Here is a 16,219-nt window from a genome sequence, read left to right as displayed (position 1 = left end):
GAGAGAGAGAAAAAAAAATAGGCAAGTAGAGAGAGAATGGGTATACCATGACCTCCAGCCACTGCAAATGAACTCCAAATGTGTGCGCCCCTTTGTGCATCTGGCTTACATGGGTCCTGGGGAATTGAACCTAGGTCCTTTGGCTTTGCAGGCAAGTGCCTTAACCACTAAGCCATCTCTTCAGTCCCTGGAGTTTTTTTTTTTTTTTTTTAACTATTTTCTGAGAATGATACTCTTGAAGTTGAGTCATTAGGGACTCAGAATCTATTTAATTAACTTCATGTGTACATTTGCAATGGATAGACAGACAGACTCATATATTTGAGATGTGTATAAGGTGATCTATATACATGCATCTTTTTAAACAAATAGGATCATATTGTGAGCAACCTTTTGCATCAGACTTCTTTTGCCTTAAAAAACTACTGATCTTTGTGCAGTGTACTTCCAGAAATTGTTTAAGTTAGTTTAAAGAAAAGTGTAGGCATATGACCTCAGACTGTTAACATGTCTCCAAGGACAGGAACTAAGAAATATAAAGGCCAAGGGAGAAACTATATTCAGAAATTCTAGCTAATAATTTCATGACTAATACAAAATAAATGAGGTGCTTTAAAAATAGATTCCTAAGTATCAACTGCCAGAAATTATTTTTGAGAGGAAGAAGTTAATTTTACCTACAACAGAACAATGAAAAGAAAATCTTAGCCCAGACCTTAAGAAGATAGCGACATGTTCAGTTCCATCCATTGTGGAGTCTTGGCAAAGAGATTGGGGGGGAGGGCGTGCGGATTATCAAACCTAATTGTTTCTGTATCAGTGAAATTCCAGCAGTGCAAAACAACTGATAATTTTTAAAGTACATTTTATTGGTTTTCATAAATGCAGATGTGTAAATAAACAGTAAAGAGGAAACTTTAAACAAAATAGTGAGGTCCCAATACAAATAACTGATTCAGAAAGACCTGGGGAATATCAATTTCTCAGTCCTTTCAGTTTCTCTGGTGATCCTACCCATCTTCTCTCTCCAGTCTGAGCGAAACCACAGATTAAAGAATATTGTAAATCCTTCCTCAAAGTATGGCTACATTGACTCAGATTTTTATCAGTGTGAAGGATGAGGACCTTACAAATTAAAAAAAAATCCATTTTTTAATTCAGCTATACTTCCAACAGACTGATTTTCAATCTTTCTCTCTGCTCCACTGCCTGTTACCTTTCTAGGCAATGTGTACATGATGTGGATGATCAAGGTACTGTACCAGTGCTGTGACCTTCTCTGCTCTGGTGACTGTCATCCCCATGTCCAGCCATAAATCAGGCTCTGCTGGGAATAAATGTCACTTCTAGTATTCTGAACTCGGAAATTATCTTCCTTACCTTCATTCACTTTTCTCTGCCTCAAACTTTCTGAGTCTATTCTGTGCTCCTTGCCATACCTCCTTTCTATTAAACCCACTGAGGCCTCTGTCTCCCCTCTGTGACCCCCAAAACTGCTGGAGGAAAATGACTTGATATAGCAAGCATTGCATGTTTGGGGAGTACACTGAAACCTTAGCATGTTTTCAGCTCGCAAGGCAGCTAAAGATCTGCTTCAGGGTGGATTTCTGGGACTCAGTGACATTATCAAGAACAGAGGTTCTGGGGCTGTAGATATGGATTAGCAGTTAAGGCGCATGCCTGTGAAGCCTAAGGACCCAAGTTCGATTGCCCAGGACCCACGTAAGCCAGGTGCACATGGTGGCGCATGTGTCTAGAGTTCATTTGCAGGGGCTGGAGGCCCTGGTGCACCCATTCTCACTCTCTCTTTTTCTCCCCCACCCCTCTCTCTGTCTCTAATAAATAAAAAAATTTTTTTGAGGTATGGTCTTACTATAGTTCAGGCCTACCTGGAATTCACTCTGTAGTCTCAGGGCAGCCTCAAACTCATGGCAATCCTCCTACCTTTGCCTTCCAAGGGCTGGGATTAAAGGCGTGTGCTCTGCTCTGCTAAATACATACATATATATATATATTTTTTGGTTTTCTGAGGTAGGGTCTCACTGTAGCCCAGGATGACCTGGAATTCACTCCATACTCTCAGGGTGGCCTCAAACTCACAGCAATCCTCCTACCTTTGCCTCCCAAGTGCTGGGATTAAAGGCATGCGCCACCACACCCGGCCTAAATTTTTTTTTTTTTTTTTTTGGTTTTTCGAGGTAGGGTCTCACTCTGGTCCAGGCTGACCTGGAATTAACTCTGTAGTCTCAGGGTGGCCTTGAACTCATGGCGATCCTCCTACCTCTGCCTCCCAAGTGCTGGGATTAAAGGCGTGTGCCACCACACCCGGCTAAATATTTTTTTTTTAATTAAAGATTTATTTTTTAGCCCTGCATGGTGGCACACGCCTTTAATCCCAGCACTCGGGAGGCAGAGGTAGGAGGATCACAGTGAGTTCGAGGCCACCCTAATACTACCTAATGAATTCCAGGTTAGCCTGAGCTACAGTGAGACTCTACCTTGGAAAACCAAAAATAAATAAATAAATAAAAATTAGAACTGGAAGTGGTGGCGCACGCCTTTAATACCAGCACTTGGGAGGCAGAGGTAGGAGGATTGCAGTGCGTTCGAGCCTTGGACACTTGGTCCTCATCTGATGGTATTTAGGAAGGTTGTACAACCTTAGAAGGCGAAGCTTTGCTAGAGGAAGTGGGTCACTAGGGGACAGGAGATGTGAGATATACCCTGGGCTGCTGGGATGGCTTAGTGGTTAAGGAGTTTGCCTACAAAGCCAAAGGCCCCAGGTTTGATTCCCCAGGACCCATGTTAGCCAGATGCACAAGGGGGCGCATGGGTTTGGAGTTTGTTTGCAGCAGCTGGAGGCCCTGGTGCGCCCATTCTCTCTCTCTTCCTCTTTCTCTGTCAAATAAATAAATAAAAATACTACAAAGAAAAGAATATAATCTGATGGGAATATGATCAATATGTGATATACTTGTACACTAAATTCATAATTAATTTTTAAAAATAGCACAAAAAAAATAAATAAAAGTACATGCCACTATGGGTAGTTAAGACTTGGGGCTTTATATCCCGGCTCCACTTCCTGCCGCCTGCTCTCTGCTTCCTGATTGCTGGTGCAACATGACCAGCCAGTCTCACAGCCCGGCCGCCACGCCACGCCTTCCCCACTGTGATGGATCTGTACCCTGCAACCAACCCTTCCCTCCTTAAGCTGCTCCTTGTCGGGAATTTTGGTCACAGCAAGATAAAGTAATAAAATCCTGCTGGAATTCTCTTTGGTCTGTTTATAAGTCTATCCTTTAGCCAACCCACTGGAAAAAGGACTTGTGATTGCCACAATAGGCTTTGTAGCTAATCATAACTCACCCCAGTGGGCCTAGACAGATCCATCTTCCCTGAGCATATTGCCACCAAGGCAGAGCCTAAATAAATCCCAGAGGTTGGGCCTTGCATTTTAAATAAAAATAACCCCAGATGACACTGATGCCCATGGGCCACACCTTAAGAATAGACCCTTCAGGCTGGAGGGAAGGCTTGCCTGCAATGCTTAACGACACAGATCCGATTCCCCAGTGCCTGCATAAAGCCAGACGCACAAAGTGGTGCATGCATCTGGAGTTCATTTGTAGCAGCTGGAGGCCCTGACACGCCCATTCTCTCTGTCTCTGCTCACAAAGAAATAATTTTTTGTGTTTTTGTCCAGAATAAGTTTTTTTTCTTCTTTCTTTTCTTTCTTTTTTTTTTTTTTTTAGTAAAATTGTCTAGGGAGGAGATCCCACCAGATGCTTTTTGTTTCTTCAAGGGTTTTTGAGCTAGCTAAGGGAAGTTTATCAATCAGGGGGAGTAGTTGAGCCTGTCAAGGCTGGATCTCTCTGTAGCTTTTTATTGCCTGTTAGTCTGAGGGGGAGTTAAGTCTTTAGTTTCCTCTAGTTTTCAGGGAAGGCTATTAACCCTTTAGTAACTCCACCCCCCAACTCCACCGCTGAGCCATCACTGGGTCCCCCCACCTGGAGAAAGCACTTGAAGACACAGGTCACTTATCTGCCATCTGGCCACCAGACGATCACAGACCATAGTCCCCGGACAATGTGGTCATGTGACCGGACGGGAATAGGTCAGCTTTCAGGGTCGTAAGCATGGATCCAGGCAATATCGGACTTGGGAATGCTGCAGATGCATGCCACTGTAGGACTCCTTGTGGGATGCAATGCAGGAGGACAAATGACTCCTTAATTCAGAGGACAGCACCGAGGTTCAGAGGAGTCACTAGGCCCTCGGCCTGTGCATTCACGAGGGTCAGGCACCAGGCACTGTGGTGGCTCAGCAACCCAAGCGTACTGTGGCTCAGGCACAGAGGTCCTTTCTCAGCACCCTGTCCAGAGCGGGGGAGAGGGGTGTTGCCCAGCATATCATAATGGGTGACACACCACAGCCACCATGCAAGCTGTGATGAGACTTGAAGAAGCCTCCTTGTTGCCTGCAGCAAGGCAGTGTGGTCTCGGTCATTTTCATGTTACTTGCTGCCTACCATCAGTAGCTACCCAAAGAATCCCTTTCTGTGACTAGGCCTGAGAATACACAGTCATCTTTTTTTTAAAAAAAAATTTGTTTATTTTTATTTATTTGAGAGCGACACACAGAAAGATAAAGAGGCAGAGAGAGAGAGAGAGAGAATGGGTGTGCCAGGGTCTCTAGCCACTGTAAATGAACTCCAGATGCGTGCGCCCCCTTGTGCATCTGGCTAATGGGTCCTGGAGAATCGAGCCTCGAACTGGGGTCCTTAGGCTTCACAGGCAAGCGCCTAACCACTAAGCCATCTCTCCAGCCCCATGGTCATCTTAATGTGACTTCTTGGCAGCTTCTCATTTGTGGGGAATCAAGAGCCTTTTGCCCATGTCACACTTCCCTGGGCTCCTTGGGGTAAAGATCCCTGCTGGTCATGATGATTTCCAAGCAGGAATGTAATGAAAAAGAAGCTCAAAGTTGACGTGATCCGCTAAGAGTCAATTGCTGAGGAGCTGAAACTTATCTTGTCAGGAGATGGAAAAATCCCCAAGAAGAAACTGTCCAGAAAGGGCCCAAAGGGATGATAAGAAGTGAAGACAGTTTAAGCTAAAACAAAGAAAAATGGAGTTCATTGTTAGGGTGGCCTGACTATAGAGATGTTTGATATGAAAATTGCCACACTTTGTTTCTTCACTTCCCCTTCCCCTTGGCCATGGAAACTATAAAATGGAAATAAAATCTTAGCAGCGCAGGGTCTGAGCTTCTCTGGAAGGCTACCTCAAGTTCCTTGGCCCCCCAGGTAAAAAACTCCTGTACTTTCACTCATACTGTTGCTGGAGTGATCTTTCTAGATGATTTCTACAACAGGAGCACTGGGATTGACCACTCTCCCAGCCTAGCATGCTTTGTGGACATTCCAGAGGCTCTTTAAGGCCACGGTTAACCTCCCAAAAGCATCTCCTGAGTCGGACTCACTACCTAACCTAGAAAATCCAGGAAAAGAAACCCAGAACTTGCCGTGACTTCCTCCTATCCTCCTTCACTGGGCCTCTGGGCTTCTTCTCTTGCCATACCTCCTCCATCTGTCCTCCAGAAACCTGCCTCACTGCTCTGCAACCCTGGACACGTGGGCTGGCTGAGGGACCCATATGGGGTCAGGACTCTCAAAAGGCAAGGTCACTTAGTTAAAGGAGAGAATGTCACGATAGAAAGATGAAACTCCTAGCATGAACTAGTTAGTCAAGAAACCCGACAGTCTAAGCTAGTGAAGTCCAAGTCATATTCCATTCCTCTGGCTCTCAGAATCACCTGGTCCTCAAGACTTGAATGGGCTCTTGAGGATTTCTCAGGACTTCCTAGGCAGAATGAGCACAAGACAACAAAACGTCCTCCTGACAATCTGGAAATATTTATGAGATGTAACTGAACAGTAATTAAAGGTGACACACAGTCTACATTTCTGGCCTGAATGCAGCTTGGGGACAAGGCATTCAGATGCAAATGAAGTCATCAGTTGCTGTTGGGAGTGAACTAGCAGTGTTTGAAATACCTGGTCCCTTAGGACTACCCATCAACTCCATTAACACAGTCCTAACCACTTCTCCCAGTGAACTATGGGCAATCCACTCATGTGCAAGAAGACAAAAGAGAGCTATGTGTATAATCATCTTTGAGGAGGGTGTTACTAAAAGAATTCTAAGGCAGATGAACTTACCAAGCTTTTATTAATAATTACTAACACTTCTATTTAATTGAGAATTAGTAATGAATTGCTCTACATGTGGGAAATGGCAAATAAGACCAGGGGAAAAAGGGAAAGGGGAGGGATTATGGTCTCCAATCAAATCCGGGTGTCATGACATTCCATGCTTAATGCAACTTGGAAAACCAACATGGAACAGGTCCGTAAAGGCAGAAATTTGAGTGTGGAAGATCAATGTTGTGGACTGTACCTCCTGTGCAGGGCAGAAGGTTCTAGAACACAGTAGTCTGTGTTTCTTGCCTGGATGCTGCCGGCAGTTCCCAGAGTACATCCATGACTGGTCCTCCACACAACCGCACCAGGATCCCTGAAGCACATGGACCTCTACACGGAAAAACAAAACAAAATAAAACAAACAACAACAACAAGGACAACAATAGAAAGAAGGTAAGTAAGTTGTGGTGGTTTGATTCAGGTGTCCCCCATAAACTTAGGTGTTCTGAATGCTAGCTCCCCAGCTGATGGATATTTGGGAATTAATGCCTCCTGGAGGGAGTGTATTGTTGGGGGCGGGCTTATGGTCTTTATAGCCAATTTCCCCATGCCAGTGTTTGGCACACCCTCCTGTTGCTGTGGTCCATCTTCTGTTGGCCAGGGGGTGATGTCCACCCTCTGCTCATGCCATCGTTTTCCCCTGCCATCGTGGAGCTTCCCCTCGAGCCTGTAAGCCAAATAAACCTCTTTTTCCCAGAAGCTGCTCTTGGTTGGGTGATTTCTACCAGCAATGCGAACCCGACTGCAACATAAGTTTTCTCAATGATTTTAAAATGTACATGATATGATCTTAAATATGGTCACCATGTTATGCAATAGCTCCCCAACGTGGTCCCCCATCCCTATGTACAATCTCATGCCCTCTCACACACAACTCCCCCCTCTTTTCTCCTAATTTCCCACCCAAAACCTATGGTAACTATTATGCTACTTACTGTTTAAAAAAATATTTTCTTGGGCTGGAGAGATGGCTTAGTGGTTAAGCGCTTGCCTGTGAAGCCTAAGGACCCTGGTTCGAGGCTCGATTCCTCAGGACCCACATTAGCCAGATGCACAAGGGGGCGCACGCATCTGGAGTTCATTTGCAGTGGCTGGAGGCCCTGGCACACCCATTCTCTCTCTCTCAATCTGCCCCCCTCTCTCTCTCTCTCTGTCATTCTCAAATAAATAAAAATAAACAAAAAATATTTTCTTTTCCTCTACTTATTTTGAGAGAGAGAAAAATAGACAGGGAGAGAGACAGAACAGGCACCCCAGGGCCTCTAACCACTGCAAACAGATGTGTGTGCCCTCCCTTGAGCATCTGGCTTACGCGGGTCCTGGGGAATTGAACCAGGGTTCTTTGGCTTTGCAGGTAAGTGCCTTAACCACTAAGCCATCTTTTCAGACCCGTCATGCTATTTTCTATTTCAGGTTCAGCTTTCCTAGATTGCAAGTGAAATTCAGATGGGTTAGATTTTCTCAAAGAAGTGAGACTTCCTCTTTTCACAGTGTGCAGATATGTCTGCTCTTGACATCGGACCCTAACCAGGTTTGCAATTAGAATTTGTCATTAGAAAAACCATGTATCAGGCTAGAGGTGCTAAAGGCACTTGCTTGCAAAGCCTGATGGCCCAGGTTCAGTTCCTCAGTAGCCATGTAAAGCCAGATGCACAAAGTGGTGCGTGAGCCTGGAGTGCATTTACAATGGCAGGAGGCCCTGGAGCACCCATATCCACCTTCTCTCTCTCTATTTTTCTCTCTGCCTCTATCTCTATCTATCAAATAAGTAAATAAATGAATGAATGAAAAAGAAAACCCATGTATCACCTCTTGTTAAAGGCTGTGTTTGCTCTTATCACTTTGTAGGAGCAACTCCAGTTTTATAAGGGTGATGTGTCTTCGAAGCCCACAGTGAGGGACATACTCTCTGAAAGAAGCCAGAAAAATGTTCTCCGGACTCTCTTCCCTGCCGTGACCTTCTCATGATGGTGCTGCGTGGTTTGTTGGATTTTCTGTTGTTTACATCTTCCTGGTGAATGCAACTGGTATTTTGGTATACCCGTCTGCTATTTGCCCACAGCAGGGGCCATCTTGGAAGGAGGCAGGTTCTTGTGCCCACTGCCTGGGGGGCGGGCAGAGAAGACTGCTGGCCTAGTGACACTTCTGCCACCTTTCTGGTGTGCTTGCCTGTCACTTTTAGGAGGCAGATGTTGGGATCGGGCCAGGGCCGGGTACAAGGCTTGGTCACTGGTTCTCCATCTTTCAGGACAGAACTAAAGTAGCTGAATTTCCACAGTGTGGCAAAGTTGGGACTTCAGGTGTCACTGGCTGAGAAGGGGTGACATTGCCTTCTTTTTGCTGAAGAACCAGATATATGGCCATTATTTTATTATATTTTCTTTTACGTATTCTTCCCCTTTGCTCAACCCATGGATGGGTCAGAATGTTCTGTAGCTAAGGCCTCTCGGCTTGGTCTACAGTGAATAGCTGACAGTGTAGGCCTCTTGCTTCTTCTGAAATGTGTGATGGGGTGCCCAAAATCTGCCTGGTATAATCTTCTTCTGGAGGGTGGCCATGTTGCATCCAGCAAAGGACATGATTCCTGTCACCATTTCATATAATATAACCCCCCAGGCTCCAAATGTCAGCTTTTGATCCATCATAACCCTTGTCCAGGAGGCACTCTGGGGGAAAAATAATGTGGCCAAACACTCTAGCTTCTATTGGTCAGGAAAGTTTTTATGTAGCCCAAACCCTCAAAGTCTGATGGCCCCCTTTGGATCACTTAACATGTTCTTGGGTGTTAAGAGTTTCCTGGACCACTACTGATTGATGCCAGTAATAGGGGGCCACACATAATTTGTTGAAGAGCTTCGATCCTGCAGGTAGCCAAGCTTGTGGGTATAGTCCTGAAGATGCCCTCTGCCTGCGAGACTCCATAATTCCATGCACTGCCTTCCTCCCCTTGATGACCACATATAACTTGATGACGTTCTGATGCTGTCATTTCTTCTTGTATTAAACTCAAATTTTGGTCCCCCTCTTTGCACAATTTTCATAGCAGAAATTTTGCATTCCCATGACGCAGTGATGAGCCAGTGTGTCCATGGCAGCTCGCCACAGCAGACGGCGTTTGGTACCTTTACTAGCACCTGATGGCTGCCATTTCAGTTCATGTATCTGATACCACTTTCTTAATACTCTGCCGGGGTGGGTACCCATGGCAATTAGCCATTATAATATTTAGAAATTGCTCTGCCTAGATAAATAAAAAAAAAAGAAACAATTTTTTAGAGTAAAGAGAGTAAAAAGGAAAGCAACAATCAACACTTGGAAACTAAAGAAAACACTGGGAAATGCCACCAGCCAGCTACGCAGTACTCAGACCATTGGGGCCAGCCATCATCTGAAGGACCTTGAGTCAAAGTGAACAAGTCCAGGCTGGGTCAGCCGTCACCTACACAAGGCTTGTAACCTTCTTGTCATGACCACTTGTGAGAGCAGAACAAGAAATGGACCAGTCATGGGCTGGAGAGATGGCTTAGCAGTTAAGTGCTTGCCTGTGAAGCCTAAGGACCCCGGCTCAAGACTCGATTCCCCAGGACCCACGTTAGCCAGATGCACAAGGGGACGCAAGTGTCTGGAGTTCGTTTGCAGTGGCTAGAGGCCCTGTCACGCCCATTCTTTCTCTCTCCCTGTTTCTCTGTCACTGTCTAAATAAATAAAAATAAAAAATTAAAAAAAAAAGAAATGGACCAGTCATGGCTTTCATAGCTGACCTTAATTATTGCTCATTTTTCTGTAAGGATATTTTTTTAAACCACAATTAAAAATGAATATATCCCAGCACTCGGGAGGCAGAGGTAGGAGGATTGCCTAGAGTTCAAGGTCACCCTGAGACTACAGCCTAAGCCAGAGTGAGACCCTACCTCCAAAAGCAAAAGAAAAAATGAATATGATGCTTATTAATGACATTAGAACTCAGAAATATTTGCTTCACTTCATTCTGGAGTCCCTTATGACTGGCATGCCAATTAAGTCAGTAATTGCCCTTTCTTTCTTTTTTGTTTTTTTTTGTGAGGTAAGGTCTCACTCTGGTCCAGGCTGACCTGGAATTAACTCTGTAGTCTCAGGGTGGCCTTGAACTCTCGGCGATCCTCTTACCTCTGCCTCCCAAGTGCTGGGATTAAAGGCGTGTGCCACCACGCCCGGCTGCCCTTTCATTTTTTAAAAAAAAAAAAATTTTTTGTTATTTTTATTTATTTATTTGAGAGTGGCAGAGAGAGAAAGAGGCAGATAGAGAAAGGGAGAGAGGGAATGGGCTCACCAGGGCCTCCAGCCACTGCAAACGAATTCCAGACGCATGCACCCCCTTGTGCATCTGGCTAACGTGGGTCCTGGGGAATCGAGCCTCGAACTGGGGTCCTTCGGCTTCACAGGCAAGGGCTTAACCACTATGCCATCTCTCCAGCCCTTTTTTCTCTTTCTTTCTTATTTACTTATTCATTTATTTATTTTCTCTTTTCAAGATCTCACTCCATATAAAGCCTGGGTTAGAGCTATGCACTGGACGAACCTGTGACACCCATAAAGTAGCATAGATACTTGGAAACAAGGACATATCCCCAAGCCCCCTGTACAGCCCGAGGGAGTGGCTTTTGGCATCTATGAGAAACCAGATGCAGGACAGGCTGTTCACTGACAAGGACGCACATGAGGGAGCAGGTAGACCAGGACACTGGGGAAATATTTTTTGGGAATTCAGAAACTAGGTGACATGAAGGCCAATTGACTTTTATTTTCCAAATGGTATCCCAGCTGAAAACGGCTGTGTTGGACACAGGGCCTAAAGCCAGGCAAACAAGAGTGAATACCAGCTCAAGACATACTGGACAGGGACACGCACAACAGGACTCCATGCTCATCGATGGCTTTAAGAACTATGGACATGGATGGGATGGGGCCAGAGCATCTGCAGCAATGTGGGAGTGGGTATGATGTGGACCGTGAGAGCCCCCATCTTTGCAGACAAGCCCCTTAACTGCTAAGCCACCTCTCTAGTCTGTGGTTTACTCTTTGCGATGGTAGAAAAATTAGAACAGTTTGTAAAAGAAGAAATTTGTATGACGTTCCTATTTCAGGCACAGTGTCCATAAATAAAGTGTCTGGAAACAAAGTCTTCTTGGGTATTATTTATGTGTATAGAAAAAAAAAAAAAAGCATGAGTGAGGTGCTCCGCACTTGGGCCCTGTGGGCTGCTGGCTCTGAATGGCAGCGGCATTATTCTGGGGATTATCTGTTATCCTGATCTTTACAAAGAGTGTTTGTAGGGCTGGAGAGATGGCTTAGTGGTTAAGCGCTTGCCTGTGAAGCCTAAGGACCCCGGTTCGAGGCTCGGTTCCCCAGGTCCCACGTTAGCCAGATGCACAAGGGGGCGCACGCATCTGGAGTTTGTTTGCAGTGGCTTGGCGCGCCCGTTCTTTCTCTCTCCCCCTCTGTCTTTCTCTCTGTGTCTGTCACTGTCAAATAAATAAATAAAAAATAAACAAAAAAATATTAAAAAAAAAAGCAAAGAGTGTTTGTAAACCCCTTTTTAGAAACACCACTCCACTCCCCACCTGAGGATCTGCGCTTGAGCCGCCCTCTGCCTGAGGCTCTGATTCTATGATGGCCCCTTGCCTGACCTCCTTTCTCCCGTCCTTCTCCCAACTGCTACGCAATTGTAGGAACTTTGTCCATCTTGCCTTCATTGAACAACATAGATCCTCCACCCTGTTCACCCTTTATCATGGAGTCTTACCCTACTTGCATTTTGTGCTCCTGATGTTCCGGACTCTGATAAAGGTCGAGAAGTTTGTTAGTGTTAACCACATGGCCATCCAGCATCTGTACACAGGGCCCGTCACATGCAGGCCCATAGTATGCGCGTGCTAACTGAATAAACAAGTGACCCGAGCCATCGTGAGAGAGCTCAGCATTGAGAGTAAGTTCCAACCCCTACTTTCACAAGGGGAGGCGTGTTTCTACTCCTCTGAGGCAAAATGAGGACAGGGAAGAGAAAAGTGGGGACTGAGGACTTCACAGAATCTACAGAGAAGAAGGAGGGGACACCTGAGACAGATAGGCCACGAAAAGGCACACAGTAGCGAACATTCCCACCCCAATCTTACTGCGTCCAGTATGACTGGTTTCCCACACCCGGACGCAGTCCCCAAGGCTCCTATGTAGATGTTGGTCAAATAACTGCCAACTGATCATTAAACGGGCACCATCCTCTCTGACCAGTGTGATTGGCTAATATGTGGTCAAGTGGCCAATCAGGTGGCACAAGTCGGGTTCCAGGGTTGGAAAGGTCGTTGTGACAGTTGGTTGCTTAAAAACAGTAGATCAAGGGCAATGCTTCGCATCCTGTGGTCACTGAGGAAAAGCAGCTGAAAAGTGATTATCCTTTTACAGATCCTAAACCCAGCCCCAAACAGTGATTGCACGCAAGGCAGGGAGAGAACAGGAATGGGGATGACCAGACTAAGCCTTCATATTCCTGCCCCAGCTTTCCTAGACAGCATGCCGCTGGGAGAAACACCAGCAAGTTTGGGGTGAATCTGATAGGGACAAGGAAGATTCATGGTAGAGAACTGATCTCAGAAACTAAAGTGGAACTGGTTTCCTTTATGGAGCACTGAGCTCTATAAAAAATTCCAAGTCCCATAGATGTTACGTGTAAGCAGGGCAGGGGACTCATGACCTGGAGAAGAAAGGTTCAGAGGAAGGTCACCCTGCCACCATTTGGGACCCAACAAAGGGAGGAGAGGGGACTGGGGACTGCTCCGACTGCCTCTTTTCTTCTCACCTGGACTCATGGGTCACCTGCGGGGCTGCAATCTCCATGCTGCGGCAAGTCCTCTCTGCAGGAGGTCACATGTCCCTTCCACCTGAGCGTCACCACCACCGCATGCTTCCTCTCAGGACTGTTCAAGGGGCTCACCCCTAGTTTGGAGTATTTATGGACATTGCCAGTGCACGTGGTTCCTGGGACACGGACTGTGTAGATGGCAAGGCAGGGTCTGTCTCCAGAAGCACTGTTATGACCAAACAGAAACTTTAGGTGATGGGTATTGGATTTCTCGAAGCATGGAGGAAGGGCTCCTCACACGTGGGCTGCACTAGTGAGAAGCTAGCTGTGGGTGAGGCTGATGCCCACCTTGTGAGTGGGCATACTGGCCTTTGGCTCGGATGTGGACTCTCTGTGCCCTTAGGACCTGGTCACTAATTAGTTTCTAGGGTAGTGGGTGGACTGGCATGCTGTGTGGGGTGGTCTATGCAGGGACCATGAAGCTGGAGAGCTTGTCAATAGGACTTGGTTGGAATCTTGAATATGCTGGGGAGTGTTTGAGTAGTTACTGGCCAAAAAAAAAAAAAAAAAAAGAGAGACTCTGTGGTAGAGATCTTGGAAATGCTCATGAGATTAACTGAGGTTCCCAAAAATCACACTCAGAGGTTAATTTCTGGCCGACAGGAAACTTATGCCCAGCCCATTCAGAGGTACCTTAAATCACCTTTCACTTTTGGGATTCAAAATGAGAAGTCTGCTTGGGACGACTCAGAAGGCATCATGGTGATGAAAAGAAATGACCGCAGTGCTCAGTACTGCAAAATCTCTATCACACCTTCCAAGGCTCAGGGTCTAATGTGGAAGAGGTGGCGGAAAGAATGTAAGAGCCAAAGGAAGGGTAGGACTCCTTACAACATGCTCCTCCAGACACAAAATGGCCTGGATGTCCATGGCCTCACAGTGCCTGACACTACCTGCATAAGAGGAGGAAAAGATCAAGACATCAAAAGTAAAAGAGACTGTTTGAGATGGGGAGGGGATATGATGGAGAGTGGAGTTTCAAAGTGGGGGGAGGGAGGGTATTACCATGGGGTACTTTTTATAACCATGGAAGTTGTTAATAAAAAAATTTAAAAAAAATAAAAAAGTGAGATGTCTGGGTGGGGGAGATGGCTCAGCAGTTAAGATGCTTGCCTACAAAGCCAAAGGACCTAGGTTCAATTCTCTAGGACCCATGTAAGCCAGATGCATATGCATCTGTAATTTATTTGTGGTGGCTAGAGGCCCTAGCATGCCCATTCTCTCTCTCTCTCTCACTCAAGCAAATAAAAAATAAAAATATTTTTTAAAAAATGAGAAGTCTGCCAGGCATGGTGGTGCACGCCTTTAATCCCAGCACTCAGGAGGCAGAGGTAGGAGGATTACAGTAAGTTTGAGTCCAGCCTGAGACTTCTTAGTGAATGCTATGAACTGGACTGGACTGGAGGAGACCCTACCTTGGGAAACAAACAAAACAAAACAAAACAAAAGAGAGAGAGAGAGAGAGAGAGAGAGAGAGAAGTTTGTGTGGGGACTATTTCATTAGGCTTTGGGACTAAGTTCAGGATCCCAATCCTGCCCACTACTGAAGTCAGAAGTGCTCAAGAACAAGTGTGAGCAATTATAAGATGAGACTGGTATATTGCTGACCATCTTGGAAGAGGATGAAAAGCTTGCAAAGGAAGGTGAAAATATTACCACTCTTATACAAGACACTACCTCAAAAAGAGAGAAAGAGAGAGAGAGATCCAGTAACACTAAATCAGGAGGAATTTTTCCCCTGATGTTGCAGTCAGGTTTGCATTAGTGGCAGAAAACTCCCAACTGAGAGCAGCTTATGAGAAAACAAGTTTATTTTGGTTTACAAGGGGAAGCTCCATGATGGAGGGGGAAACAATGGCATGAGCAGAGGGTGGGCAACAGCAACAGGAGAGTGTGCCAAACACTGGGAAGAGGAAGCTTGTTATAACACCCATAAGCCCAACTTCAACAATATACTGTCTCTAGGAGGCGTTAATTCCCAAATTGCCATCAACTGGGGACCTAGCATTCAGAACACCTAAGTTTATAGGGGACACCTGAATCAAACTGCCATAGCTGGTGACCCCATAGGAGCATCAACTGTTCTCCAGAGTGGGCTCTTCTTCCTGGATGGATGGTCAGCTGTGACTATTGAGAGTGTTACTTCATCAGAAATGTAAGGTGGTGTGCAAAACTGCCTGGTACAGTCTGTGTCCGTAGGTCAGACAGGGTGTGTGGTTTGAAGAGCTGGAATCCTATTATTATCTCAACCAATATGAATCTGAGACTCCAAAAATCAGTCTTCATTCCAATGTAACAATGTAACAGCTCTGTGGGGGAAAAAAAATGGGTAAAAGTACCCCAAACCCTGTCTGTAGTCTCTCCTTTGAAAAATTTGTACTTAGTCCAAAATCACAACTTCCAATCGTCACATTTGGGTCAGGTGGAAATTTTAGGTTTTAGATCTCCATGGACTACAGAGCTCTTGGGGTCCTTTGAATGTGCAGCCCCATAGATGCAGGTTTAAAACTTGAGTCAACAGTGGTTGGAGCCCTGCTGGGGATGAGGTATCTCGGTGGGGGCAGATCTTGAAGTCCAGACCTAAGGTGTGTGGAAACATTGTTTAGAAGCTCTGGAGGGGTGCTGGCCTTTTAGTGACAGACATCTCTTTGAATGAATGGATGGGATCCAATTTCTTCTGCCATGTATAGAGCCCCTTGGGTTGTGTAAGCCTGAGATAAATCCTTTCTCCCATAAGCTGTATCTGGTGAGATGTTTATCCAGCAACATGAAGCTGAATGCAAAAGGAATTTGTTACCAGAGAAGTGAGGTCATTGCCATAAATAACCTGACAGTGTGGATTTTGGTCTTTGGGAATAGTTGTGCTGGGGGAATGTGGAAGGACTTGACACCTGAGACAGGAGAAGCCTTGCAGTGAGATAAGCAAAGTTCGATGGGCTATTCTGGTGAGAGTTTGAAAATGCTAAATGCAGAAAGAACTGTGATCTGTGAAGTCTTGGCTCATGAACTTCCAAAGGGGAAGTAGAGACAGCAGGAACCTTGTTGGCTTGTTGGCACTG

Source organism: Jaculus jaculus, chromosome 11 (genome assembly GCF_020740685.1).
Source record: "Jaculus jaculus isolate mJacJac1 chromosome 11, mJacJac1.mat.Y.cur, whole genome shotgun sequence".
Lineage (NCBI taxonomy): Eukaryota > Metazoa > Chordata > Mammalia > Rodentia > Dipodidae > Jaculus > Jaculus jaculus.
Note: the sequence above shows the minus strand (reverse complement) of the source record.